Source organism: Macrotis lagotis, chromosome 6, assembly GCF_037893015.1.
Source record: "Macrotis lagotis isolate mMagLag1 chromosome 6, bilby.v1.9.chrom.fasta, whole genome shotgun sequence".
NCBI classification, from domain to species: domain Eukaryota; kingdom Metazoa; phylum Chordata; class Mammalia; order Peramelemorphia; family Peramelidae; genus Macrotis; species Macrotis lagotis.
Window position 1 is genome coordinate 139,246,185 of NC_133663.1, and position 15,014 is coordinate 139,261,198.

A 15,014-nucleotide genomic window follows, 5' to 3' on the forward strand; every position below is an offset into this window, starting at 1 on the left:
TAGGTCTAAGTAGTCCAAAGCTGAGAATAAGAGAAATGGGGAAACTAAGCAGGAAAGATAAGCCCAGGAAAATAGAAAGAGAAGACTTGAGCTGTCAAGGGCTAGCATGAAAATTTTGACTATTGGGAGCTCACTGAAATACAAGAAATAGACTCTAAATGAGAAGCTTGGAACTTTGGACCCAAACTTTGCATATTTCATACTGACCTAAATTTTCCATTATTCTTCAAGAATACAAAAATAGAAGTGTCACGAGCACTGTTATTGAAAAGCATTCATTTCCGGTCAGCAAAACTAGAGACTGACTAAATGATTAGAAGAACATAGAAGTAAGCAGAATTTAAGTCAATATTAAAGACATTTGTTATTGTTCTTTCACTACTTAACCAACACACCCTTTCTACTTTCTCCCCATCCAGATCATCTTCCACTTAGTGGTCAACTCATTTGTGTAATAAGATCCCTATCACCTTCAGGATGAAACATAAAATCCTCTGTTTTACTTTTACTATCCTTTATAACCTGCCTACTTCTTATCTTTTCTGACTTCTTACACTCTACTCCCTTTCCCTTTACTTTGTAATTTAGTTTTTGTTCTTTACATATGCTAGGAAGTTTCTAGTCTTCCTCTTCTACCTGCTAGCTTTCCAGGTTTCATTCAAAATACAGCTGAATTCTCACACCTTTTACAAAAGACATTTCTATGTCTCTTCTCTCCTCACCCTTTCGATCTTAATGCCAACTCTTTGAGATTAGTCCACGTTTATCATGACTATATCTTGTTTATACAAGTTGTTTATTTATTGCTTCCCCAAAAAGAATATCAATTTCTTGTGGGCAGGTGCTGTTTTTATCTTTCTTTGTATCCCTAGAACTAAGAACCCTGCCTGAAATACAATAAGTACTTAATAAATATTTTTTGACTGACTTGATTTGACATCTTTAGTGTTGTTCTGCAAACTAAGAGAAATCCCATTTTGTCCTTTCATGGTTCTCTTTGTAGCCTTTTGAGTCACATGCAATTTTTATTTCACATAAATTAGTATTCTATGATAATCATAAATATGACATGACCATGAAAATATCAGCATTAATAATATGGCATTTTATTTTAAGGAGCTGTATGGTCATAGAAAGTATCAGCATCCCCAAAAAGCAATCCACACTTCTCTTTTGCTAGTTAATTATAGGCTTCTCAGTTCATTGTCTATTTACAATGTCTATCCAGATTGTGTATTTGTGTATATATACATATATGATATATATAGATACATATATACATACATGTATATTTACACACGTTTATCTCTCTCCTCTCCCTCTCTCTCTCTCTCTCTCTCTCTCTATATATATATATACATATATATATATATATATATATATATATGTATATATATATACATACACTAAGTTACCTTGGCTATATATCTAATAATGTAATAATTCATAAACTGGATTTTTTTCTAATGGTGAAGGTTAAGCCAAACTTGTTTGAATTGTTTGAGCAATTCTAAATCTCTTTTAAGGTACTGCTATGTTCTTGGGACTAATTAACATAAACCACCTACAAATGGGAACTTCTAGAGCACTTTACCTTCTAAAACATCTTTTTAATACTGTATGTGTATATGTGTCTGTGTGTATATGAAGGACCCATTTGGAGGTTTGATAAGCCTATGAAATCTCAGAATAATATTTTAAAATATGCAGAATTCAAGAGGATTACAAAGAAACCAATTTTATTAAAATGTTATTATCAAAATATTTTAAAACAAAACAAATCTCTGAATAAAATTCTATTCAACAAAGGTTCCCATTTTATATAATCTGCCAGTCACCTTCTATGACAGTGGACAAGCATATATATGTATATATATATGCATATATATATATATATATATATATATGATCTCCATGCTTTTTGACTTGTTTGATACAGATAATTCAGAGAATTATAGAAAAAAAGACTATTGTTTTGCTCTATCAAATCAAATGCTTTTTATGTCTACCAAATATATAGAAACATATTTGTAGCAGTAATAGCATATTAATATATCTTTGCTTTATGTTTCTTTAAAAAGTTCATGCTCTCCAGTTCATGTATATCAATTTTGTCTCCCTAGCTAGACCAGAAATTATTGGAAGGTGAGGGTCATGCCTTTTACTTCTTTGTAATTCCACTTCAGTCCTGACTCATTCTCCAGTGCCTAATACAATATTGTTGGTGAATGAAATAAAGTTTAATGGAGAGTGGGAAAATGTGAATAAAGGAAGTATTTCAAAAGAGTAGGAGAGTTAGAAAAAGAATTCTGAGATCTCGACATGAATGCCCCTACTCTAATCAATATGCTATGCTACACTTGAATATATCAAAGTTCAGCTCTCACTGTAGGAGCTCACTTGAAGCATTCAAGAAAACACAGGACAAAAACATAGCTGTGGCCCAAAGGGAGGAATCAAACATGCTAGCCTTCAGTTGACAGACTTTCATTGTATTCTTGACAGAAGTATAACACATAAGTGACTAGGCAGAAGTCTGGTAGAAGGACACTGTAGAATACAGAGGTAAAAACATAAAAAACAATGAGGAATGGAAATAATACTGTGCAACTTTCTGCAATGTGATGCTCATATACACACTTGACATCAGAGAAATGGGGAAAGCATCCGTTCTGTATTTTTATTCAAAGATAGTAGACTTCTAATAGTATTAGCTATGCTGATGTGGAGGACATCTGAAAGAAAATGGAAGTTTTGTATCTTGGGGAAAGGGACTTTAAAATTTTGAATACTTTTTAGTTTTGTATCCTTACTCCTTAGCACAGTGACAAATAAATATAGACACTTAATAGTTATTATTGATTGATTGAAAAATGTTTCTTTTCCTATCTATAACAAATTAAAGCTTGTCTTGCTTCTGAAATGAAATCTGGCAGCTGAAGCAGGCACAGGGAAATGTCATGTTGGACTTGAAGGTCGCATCTTTTGGGACAGGAAAGACTAGTGTATAGAATGCCATCCATGTGCAATAAGTGCTGTCTTGGTGACTCCTTAGGGGCTACCCCTGTGTCATATGCATTGGAGAGTACCTGGATGATGGTAATAAACCACTCCTCAAGCACCACCCTTGTCCCACCCACCACAGAAAGGCATTTAAGCAAGGTCCTCTGGAGGTTGCTTTCTTTCTTTGAATTCCCAGTGGGGCTGCCACATTTCTCTCTCTCTCTCTAAGCTAGAACCAAGTGCCTATGCCAATGGAGCAATTTGGCCCCAGCTCCATTTGGTCAGAATTATGCTGTTCTAAGCTTTTTTTCTTCTTTCCTCTCCTGGGTTCCCTGCCATTTCCTTCTCCCTTCTTTCCTTTAAATTCTTTCCTAGACCCATGTTAATCTAAGTTTCTCTCTTACAATGAAACTATTCAGTCTGTTCTCAGGTAACTTACTGTCTTTCCAGATGAAGCTTAATCTGTGAACTGCTTGTGCTTTGCAGACTGCTGATGAACTTTACATCATCATTGCTACTACTTGTAATTTTACCTTTTTGCTTTGTGACTGTGCCACACCTTTGGAAGGTGAATAACTTTAAATTAGATCAAAGGATGCTAAATTGATAGGTCTAGATTGTTTCCAGACATCCATACTGAAATTGTTTAACTTGAATATGTATATCAGTGCCAGTTTTGGTACCTATTTGTATTCATTACATATCTCTTGATTGGTCTACCTATCTCCAGATAGCTGTATGAGGTTGCTCAAGTTAATGCTAGCATATTTAGCATTTTAAAATTACATAGCAATTTATTTAGATTATTTTATTTAAGACTTAAAACAATCCCATAAGGGAAGCTTTGCACAGTCTCCCTCATTTTACTGAGGAGAAAATTGAGGTTTAGAAAAGTTGTCATTTGTCTGTGGTCATGAAAATAGTAAGTTGATCCTGGTCTTCCAAAATCTAGATCTTGCTTCTAGGAGTTCAAGATGCTATATCAAATGAGAACTTTTTGAAAGGATTTTTAGAGATGAAAATGTAAATTTATTTATGCCTCGTATGAAGAGGAAAAAATCAACTTAATCATATTACCTTATGAGAAATATAGGCCATGAAAACATGAAGATTTTCTTTTTTTTAAACAAACCAAAAGAAACATTAACTAGCTCTTTTTCCTCCATCACTGATCCCTTCTTCTTATCAGTTCCTCTTTCCCTTTAGAATTTTATTAGTTATCTCCCACTTTTATCTGGTTATATACACAGGTATACACATGCATATTTATATACTTGCATGTATATAAATATACAAAAGCATACATGTGTATGTATGTATGTGTATGTATACACACACACACACACACACACACACACATATATAATGGCTTCCCATTTTTCTTCTCTAACTCATCTTACAGATGAGAAACTGAAGCAAATAGTGTTAAGTTGATGCAGGGTATTATAGGCATAGAGGAATATTTTAATCATAAATAATTTTTTTAATCTTTTTCTGTACTTTGACACTAGCCTTGCCCTTACCAGTGGGTCAAATTATATGCTAGATTACACTAGATATGTGATAATCTGTCACATTATAAAACAAGTAGAGACTCAACCTACATTCATGTCTTCTACAACAATCTCTCCAGATGAAGACCTGGACCATTCCAAAATGCTAACCCTCCCATGAAACCTGAGGGGGACATATTTATGGAGGAACTGGAACATTTCTCACTCTCTTTTACTGCCCTTATCTCTCTGATTTCTAATGCAATGATTTAATCAGTCACTGGTCTAGTGGGTAAACTGCTGAGTCCAAAATCATGGCCTTAATTTAAAGAATTTTAATCATTTCTTAATTATGGCCTCAAACTTAAAGAACTTTAACTCTCTTAATCTTATGGTCTCTAACTTAAAGAACTTTGGCTTATTTTGTTTTTTTTTGTTTTAAAAAATAACAAAATGCCATTTAATTTATTTCACCTGAATATAACACAATTCACATTTAAAAATATCTATTTTGTTGCTGTACATTTACAATCTCTACTATTTTATTAGAATGAAAAGGAAAAGTGGTTGATGCAATTATAAAGAGACTGCATCTTGTGAACAAATTGACCTTCCTAAATAACAAATCTATGCATTTTTCCTTTTTCATTTTCTCATCTTCATGTGTAATTTATTTTTCAGTACTGAGTAGCAGCTTTAACTGACATTCTACAGGGCCTTCAATAACATTCCAGAGTACATCTAACAAATGTAAACCTTTCAGAAACATCAGTATTGCTTGACTGGTATTATATGATATGAATCAGTTAGCCATTTTTATTTTGTCCCAGCTAACCAGTGCAGACTGCTTGATTGTTTTATTGCTAATTTACCACATCAATTGTATGTAGGACAATATATAGAGAAAACCTGGAAAATTACTTCATTGGGATTAACTTCAGTTTCAATTGAAGCTTGAAAGAATCAAATTTTATTTTCAAGTTTGAATTAAACTGTTTTATATCAATGATCTCTTTGCCAGTTTGTGGCTATAACATTTAATATAACATACTAACATTTTTGAAAATTATGTTGTTTCTTATTAAAGAATAAGCACGTTTGTTCTTGAAGAACTTTAAATCTTAATCTTATGGTCTCTAACCTCCTAATTCTTGAGTTAAATCAGCTGGCCAGTCTGGTTAAATTGCTGTGACCAAAATCACGCTGACCTTTAAGGAACTCTTAGCTTTCTGTTGTAATGACTTTTAAATAAATTGTTTTCTTTTCCAACTGCCCTCCAGGGTCAGAGTAGTGAGTTTTTCAAGGGCAAATGGGAATCCTCCTTCAACAAAGGCTAAATTTGAACTCACTAAATGGAATCTTCCTGACTCCAGGTCTAGTACTCTCTATCCACTAAGCCACCTAACCACCCAAGTACTATTTATTAATTTTTTTAAATTTCACTTTTTGCTGTCCTTTTGAAAACTTTTTATTCTCTTAATTGTTCATTTTCTCTTTAATTTAAAAGAACCTCATACTCTGATTCATAACTTCTATAATTATCTGTTCTCTCTCTTTCCTCTGTATTTTTCATACAACCAGTGTTTACAAGGCATCCATTCTAGGCTCTACCTTCTAGACTCTGTCTTTCTTTATGCTGTCACGTTCTTTCTTTTAAGGCTTAGCCTCAGTATATTTTTTTTGCCTCATCACTCTCAGTGATGTGTCAGTTCAGAGAGGACTCTTCCATGGTAAGGTACCCTCTCCTCAAACTGCCCCCCTATTTTGTTGACATTTTTTCTGGATTTTCTTGGAAATCTCCTCCCTGGGTCCAGGCTTTCTCACTTATCACAGTGCCAATTGCTCCAAGGGGTTCCAACTCCTGAGAATAAGAGATATCATTGTAATAAAATTGGTAGGCTAACTTCAAAATGTGTACTCTTAATTGCATCAATATGTAAGTCAGTAACTTTTATCACATTGGAGTTTTGGATGTTTGTTTTTAGTGTTGGCTAATTCTATGTTTCGTAGACTAAAAATAGAATAATTAAAAAAGCAATAAAGGAAATAAAAATTAATTTTTCTGCATTTCAAAAAGATATTATTCACTTACTTTCAACTCTCTGTGATACCATTTGTGGTTTTCTTGGCAAAAATACTGGAGTGGTTTCTCATTTCCTTCTCCAGCTCATCTTACAGATGAGGAAACTGTAAGAACAAGAAGACTTTCCACAGATCAATACCCTCAGGTCTCATCCAACGTAAAGTTTTCTTCCTTTATCTTTCATGTTCTTCCTTCAGAAGTATTCAGAATCCCTTTCTACTTCTCAAGTAAGGTTTTTTTCTTCCCCCTTTCAATCTTACCTCTTCTCTACACCTGCTCCTCTGTAGGCTATTAGATGATGAAACCACAACTTCCCCTTATTGCTAAACCCAAGTACATGTACTTAAATACTCTTTATTTCCCTGCCCCCTTTTCTATCCCACCCTCGCAGATTTGTTCCACAAATGAGGAATTCACTTTTAGATAGGATGTTGCAGGATTTGTCCATAATGCTTTTTGTATCTCTCTTCTTAGTTGCTTTTTATCAGAAATCTACTGTCATTCCAATCTCCTTATATGATTAGAAAGGTATTTCTTAGAAATCTTTCTATTGTCACTCAGTTGCTGTAGTCATTCTCTTTGCATTTCTGTTATTTAGGATGCTTGAGGTACAAATAATTTCTTCATTTCTTTTTTTCCCCTGAAAATATTTCAGATTTTTTTATTGTTAGACATCTTATTTATTATTGAACATCTATCCTTTGCCTTTAGGTTAGGCTCAAATTTTGCAGGATAAATCACCCTGCTGCATCCTGAATTCCAGTGTTCTATTTAGAAAACATTATTACATTCCCTTCTTTTTCTAGTGGATGAGAATAGTCTTTCAAATGTTCTTTCCTTTGCATTTGAAGATCTTTCTCCTGATGGCTTGCAGAATTTGTTTAGAATAGTTAAATTTAACCAGTGTGCCTTAGAGTTTATAGCCTTCTTCTTTGTTTTGTTTTGTTTGCTTGTTTGGAGGTGATTTGTGAATTCTTTCAGTTGCCATTTCATTTTCTATGTTCAGAAATTCCAAGTAGATCTCTTTTGAATGCTTTTGAAGGGAGTACCTGAAAGATGAAGGGGGAAGAGAATTTTACACTGGAGGAGACCTGGAGATATTAGTTTGTGGAAAGTCTGCTTGTTTTGAAAACACATATAGTATTATGTTTTTTCTTGAAGATTTAGGATCCTTAGGTTGTCTCGATGTACTCAGTCTTCAAGAATCCATATTTTGCTTGCTTAAAGAGCATATTTCATTTTAAAGTCAGTTCTTCTATACCCAGAAGAAATTATATAAAAAGGGAAAAGGCCTGCATGTTTCAAAATATTAGTAACTGCTCTTTTTGTAGTGACAAAGAATTGGAAACTGAGGGGATGCCCATCAATTAGGGAAATGGATAAGCAAGTTATGGTACATGAATGTTATGATATATTGTTGTTCTATAAGAAACCATAAATGGTCAGACTCTAGAGAAACATGGAATGACTTATGGGATCTGATGTTGAGTGAAAGGAGTAGAACCAAGAGAATAATGTGCAAATCAACAGCAACATTGTAGATGAACAACCTTAATGGTAGCAGCATCTCTCAGCAGTTCAGAGAGCTAAAACAACTGTATTAGACTGGCTAAGGAAAATGTCATCCCCATCCAGAGGAAGAAATACAAAACAAACAAAAACAACAAAAAGAAAACCAACCCTTCAGAATCTGATGAACACTTTACAAAAATTATCTTATATATCTATTTCCCTTAATCCTAATTTCTCATACTGAAAATGGCTATCTCTAAAGATGTTTATCAAATTATGTATGTAAATTGCTAAACTCACTATTTGCTGTTGAGGGGAGGGGGTTAGGAAGAGAAAGTGGAAGAAAATTTTATAACTTAAAAATATACATGTTCATATAGATGAAAATAAAGGAAATTTTTTAAAAGTTTGTTTTTAATTAGTTTTTATTTGTGTTCTTAGTTTTTTTAATTTATTTTTTATTCTCATTTTGTACAAATGTTTTTTTTACATTAATAAAATATTCTTGTTTACAAGTAAACAAAATACCCCTCCTCCCCCATGAATATAGACTTCTTTGGCGAAAAAAAGGAAAGGGGAGAAAAAAAAATTAAAATAAAAAAATAATACTAATAATTGTAGGTATGGCCAGGTGGTGCAATGGACAAAGCACCGGCCCTGGAGCCATGAGTACCCAAGCCCATATCCAGCATTGTAAACCCAATAATCACCCAGCCGTGTGACATGCAAGCCACCCAATGCCCACTGCCTTGCAAAAACCAAAAAGAAGAAAAAAAAAAGACCCAAAATAAAATAAAATAGTAATGATAGTAGGGGTGGCTGAGTGGCAGACAGAGCATTGGCCCTTGAGCCAGGAGCACCTGGGTCCAAATCCGGCCCCAGACACCCAAAGATCACCCTGCTATGTGGCCCCAGGCAGGCCATCCAGCCCTACTTGCCCTGCACCCTCCCCCAAATAATATGTGCTTGAGTCTTTGTTCCACCACCAACAACTCTTTCATGGGTGGATCTCATTCTTTATGATAAGTCCATCACAGAGGTTACTTCCATATTTTTCCACCATTGCCATTGCTGATCACAACTCCCTCCTTTCTTATTTCTCCACTACCATGTACTCTAATTTCTCTCTCCTTTCACTGTGACTCTGCTGTAGGGTAGCTGAGTGGCTCAGCAGACAGATTCCCTAGTCCTGGGGCCAAAAAGCCCTGAGCCCCCATACCACCCCTTAGGCCCAGAATCCACCTGGCCCTATGGTCCTGGGCAGGCCTTCCAATCCCAGCCCCTTGCAGGAAGTAAGAAAGAAAATGTGTTATATCTGGCCACTCTCCCCCCATGGTCCATCCTCTCCTCCTTTATTCACATCCCCACCCCTTCCCCCTGCGGCCCCCTCCTTCTTACTCCAGATGCCTGTACCCCATTGAGTATATTTACTGTTTCCTCTCCTAGACATCTCTGATGAGAGCAAAGGTTCCCTCATTCCCCCTTGCCTGCCCCCTTCCATATCATTGCAATAGCTCATTGTAATTAAAAAAATCTTATGTGAAATATCTTGGACTATTCCCCCTCTCCTTTTTCTTTCTCCCATTCCATTTCCCTTTTTTTCTATTGACTCCATTTTTACACCATATTTTATCTTTGAATTCAGCTTTCTCCTGTGCTTCAACTATAAAAGCTCTCTCTACCTGCTCTATTAACTGAGAAGGTTCATATGAGTATTATCAGTGTCATTTTTCTATGCAGGAATACATGCAGTTCATCCTCATTAAGTCCCTCATATTTCCCCCCTCTCCTCCAATCTCCATGCTTCACCTGAGTCCTGTATCTGAAGATCAAACCTTCTGTTCAGCTCTGGCCATTCCAAAAGGAACATTTGAAATTCCTCTGGTTCATTGAAAGTCCATCTTTTTCCCTGGAAGAGGACATTCAGCCTTGCGGGGTAGTTCTTTCTTGGCTGCATTCTAAGCTCTTTTGCCTTCCAGTACATTGTATTCCAAGCCCTACGAACTTCCAATGTAGTTGCTGCTAAGTCCTGTGTGATCCTGACTGCAGCTCCACGATATTTGAACTGTGTCCTTCTGACTGCTTGTAATATTTTCTCCTTGACTTGGGAGTTCTGGAACTTGGCTATGATATTCCTAGGGGTTGGTTTTTTGGGATCTCTTTCTTGGGGGGATTGGTGGATTCTCTCCATATCTATTTTGCCCTCTGCTTCTAGAATATCAGGGCAATTTTCCTGTAGTAGTTCTTTGAAAATGATGTCAAGGCTCTTTTCCTGATCATGACTTTCAGGTATTCCAATAATTTTTAAATTATCTTTTCTAAGTCTGTTTTCGAAATCAGTTGTTTTTTCAATGAGATATTTCACATTTTCTTCTAATTTTTCATTTTTGTTTTGAACTATTGATTCCTGATTTCTGGTAAATTCATCAATCTCCCTGAATTCTATTCTTTGTCTGAAGGATTTGGTTCTCCCCAGAGAGTTTTCTTATCTCTTTTTCCATCTGGCCAATTTTACTTTTTAAAGCATTCTTCTCCTCAATAACTTTTTGAACTGTTTTATCCATTTGACCTAAGCTGGTTTTTAGCATGCTATTTTCTTCAGTATTTTTTTGGATTTCCTTGACTAAGCTGCTGACTTCATTTTCATGTTTTTCCTGCATCTCTCTCCTTTCTTTTCCCAGTTTTTCTTCCAACTCCCTCATTTGATTTTCAAAGTCTTTTTTGAGCTCTGTCATAGCCTGAGCCCAATTTCTGTTTTTCTTGGAGTCTTTAGATGCAGGAACTTGTGCTTCCTCATCTTCAGACTGAGTATTTTGATCCTTCTTGGGCTCATTTGCAAAATATTTCTCAATAGTCTTCCTTTTGTTTCTCTGCTTGCTCATTTTCCCAGCCTGGGCCTGGTATGGGGTGCTTCCTGAGCTTTTGGAACACTCCCACAAGGGTCTCAGTGTGTGAGGCTCTGTCCTCCCTCCTGGTCTGTGAATGACCATAAGCGCCCCCCTCTGCCACAGGGCTGAGGTGGGGAGGGGCCTGCTGTTCTATGGGGGGGGGGGCCTAGGCTGCAATCAGGATCTGAATGTGGTCAGAGCCCCAGAGTCCTGTCACAGGGGCAGAGGACCAAGTTCCCAGTTTCTCTTCACTCCCCTCCCTCAGCTCAATGGGTTCATGCCCTGGGGGCTCCTGGTTACAGGCTCTGCCTGCTTCTGTTTCTGGCTCTGAGCTGCAGAAAGACCAAGCTGCTGGCTGTGTGCCTCGAGGGCTGGGTTCCATGTGCTCACTCTGGCAGGGGTCCCCCCACTGTTCCCCCACTTTGTGCCGGTGCTCCCCGGGGTGCAGCTCAGGAGACTCCCCCGCTGCTGTGAGCTGAGACTCCCAGTGCCCTGGGGCTGCCTCCGGGAGGCTGAAGTTCTTTCGCTCTGGCAGGCCACCCCTCTGGCAGGCCGCCCCTCCGACCCTGGGGAGCAGAGCCTTTCTGCTCCTTTCCAGGTTACCTTGAGTAGGAGAACTGCCTCACTGGGTCCCTTTGTGGGTTCTGACTCTCGAACTTTTAGTTAGAGTCCTTAGCTGATGAGTTTTATCAGAGAGCTCCTAAGACTCCATCCCTTCTAGTGACCATCTTGGCTCCGCCCCCCTTTAATTTGTTTTTAATTTTGTCTTTTCTTCTAGATTGTCTTTCACTTCTGGTTACTTGAATTCCTAATCTATTGTTCTTGAAAAAGGTATACCTAGGGTTGTATAGATTTAACTAGATATACAGTTAAAGTAACATTCAAATGTTTATTGTTCACTTAGTCTTTTTTGTTTTAGGGTTTTTTTTTTTTGCAAGGCAAACTGGGTTAAGTGGCTTGCCCAAAGCCACACAGCTAGGTAATTATTAAGTGTCTGAGACTGGATTTGAACCCAGGTACTCCTGAGTCCAGGGCCAGTGCTTTATCCACTATGCCACCTAGCCACCCCTTGTTCACTTAGTCTTACAAGTTAATCATGCATAGAAGGGAACTCACTAGAATTGGTCACAGAGAGGCTTTTGGGGGCAGCATATTTATATATTGGCACAGTCAGAAGGTGAGATCTTCAGTAGGGGAGATTTTTGGTACTTGTCCATCAAATTCCTTTACTAATGTACTTTAAATCATATCCATCAAGTTTGGGATCATTATCAATGATTCTATTCTACTCTGGACTTGGGAGGGGGTAGTTATCAATTAAACTAAAAGACTCAAAGCATGATGGTCTATCTTTTCTTGATGGCCTTTTAACCACTTCTGTTCTATAGTATATATATATATATATATATATATATATATATATATATATATATATATATATATATATATATACACACACATATATATTAGAAGGTCAAAATTCACTGTTTACATTTTCTTTTCTGTTTCTTTGGTGAGAGTTACTACTGCAGATTCATATCTTGCTAATGTGCTCATTAATTTTATTGTGCAAAAATGTGCACATAAATTCTGTTCTCATTTTTTTTTAGGTTTTTGCAAGGCAAATGGGGTTAAGTGGCTTGCCCAAAGTCACACAGCTAGTTAATTATTAAGTTTCTGAGACCAGATTTGAACTCAGGTACTCCTGACTCCAGGGCCGGTGCTTTATCCACTGCACCACCTAGCTGCCCCTCTCATTTTTCTTTTAACCATTCCTAAATGGTTAGAGTTCCTATGTCCTCAGCATCCATAGGATTGTCTGTCATATCAAATATTATATCATTTTATATTAATATGAAGTATTTATTCAAAGATACCTGAAGAAATTTACTAGAATTAGAGCTCATATTTCCTTCCATTGTTCCTGTTTATTTTGCTGATTTATCTGTTTATTTTCAAGCTCTGAGATTTCTTCTCCCTCTAAACTTGGGTATTTTTAGTTTTAGCACAGTCTTTGATGCTTAGTTGGTGTTTAAAAATGTTTATTAGATTATACACATATATATGCATATATATGTCACACATGCATTTCTATAAATTTAAATGTTCATAGATACAATGATATATATATATATATACTAAACACGCACACACACTCATGTTATAACCAAACACACCCATATTCAACACAATAAGTATGTTTTTATCTTGTAGTTACTACATTCAAAGCATTGTGCATGACACTGAATTTATGTATATACATCATGCACTTATATGTACGCATGCATGGTATTTCTTCTGCCCAGTTCTCATTTATTCTATTCAAATTCCCTCTGAATCTCAAGAAATATATAGCAGAAGGAATAGCACATGTCAGAGTATTGGTAGGCTTTTGGGATCTATTGATGATGTCAAATGTACTTGAAACTACAGGTCTACACACTTAATTAATACACTTGGGAACAACTAGAAGAAAATTATTACAAAATCAATTGGCAGAAACACATAGAACAGAGTACTGGATAATAGGCATTGCTCAGTGGGAAAAAATAATTCTTTTTGCCAATTAATTTTAGCTCCCTGCATGGCAATCTTAGATGTTCAAACAGAAGCAATAGATTCAATTTGCTGATTAAATGGGCTTACAATTCCGCCCTTGTTGATATACTCATTGACAAAGTGAGAAAATATGACACAGATACTACTGTTTCGTAAACAATGAAATGATGACATTCCTTCGATTTGATACCATAAATGATTCCATAAATAAATATTAGTACAGTGGATTGCCAAGAGAGGAAATTCTTTCTCAATATTTAGTAGTATTCCTGATTACAGGGAAGAAAATAAAAACATAGTCTACCAGTATAGCTCTGAATTGTTCTGACACCCATAGACCATTTTTTGTTAGGGTGTAAAATAGAGAACTCTTCAGGTGGAGGAGGGAAGGATTTGAATGAATCCTTTCAAGGCAATGTTAAGTTTTCATATTCTAAGTTCCATAACATGACTCTCTGCAATTTCTGAAGTAGAATACATTTTAAAATTATGTAAATCCATTGCTCATGCTAATTAAAATTACTATAGGACCACAGAAAAATAGTGTGGCATAGTAGATAGAGAGCTGACTTCAAAGTCAGCAAAACCTGGGCTAAAGTCTTGTCTCTAACACCTACTAGATTACTAACCCAGGGCAATTCTCTTAAACTTTAAGTACTCAAGGCAATTCTCTAAAACCATAAGTTATAGAAAAGGTGCTGACCTGCATTGATGGTAAAAGGGCAATTCATCTAGAGCTTCCCAATAATGAAACTACAGCACTGGTGGCTGTCATTATGAACAAAATTGTGCTCAAAAAGTTAGGATCCTTGAATGGTATATGATAATGATTTTTTTTAAATCAAAGGCATTTCATAATTCATTATGCAACTAAGCTATAAATGCAAGGCTTACATTTTCTTAATTACTAACACTGAAGAGAGCCCATTATGCTTTCAAAATAGAATAAACATATTTCAGTTAAATTACTAAGAAGTACTTGATTTAAATTCAGTGGAAATAACACACTTGACCTTCTAGAATACTCTATACATTCCTTGAACTTTATTTTAAACCCAATGCCTTCTGAATAAAAATACAGTCTTAATACATATTGCTTAACCAATAAAAGTAAAAACAAAACAAATCAAAAGTCACTTTAGAAAGTTAGCCCATATAGAAGAGTTATTAATCATTATTATTAAGGAAGCAATTTGTGCCTGTTGAAATTGGACAGCATTATTGGAGGTTATGTTCCGTAAACCAGGAAATGGAAGGTTGAAAAAATTAATGGTTGAGAAATGTTGAAAAATTTTGTTGATATTGTTTTGCTCTCCTGTCTTTTTAATTCCATTCAAAGCATCCAGTAAGGAGACATTATATGAATCTTGGTCTATATTATTTTTCAGGAGTTTTTCTAATCATGTTTAACTTTTTATGATCCCATTTGGGGTTTTCTTGGAAAAGATACTGGATTGATTTACCATTTCTCTCTCC

The 15,014-nt window shown here is 35.9% G+C and overlaps 1 long non-coding RNA gene across 1 annotated transcript in view; it reads right to left on the reverse strand.

Annotated features, from left to right (window-relative positions):
- LOC141491851 (uncharacterized) overlaps positions 1 to 15,014 on the reverse strand; it is a 78,638-nt gene that overhangs the window by 21,736 nt on the left and 41,888 nt on the right. The window lies entirely within an intron of this gene.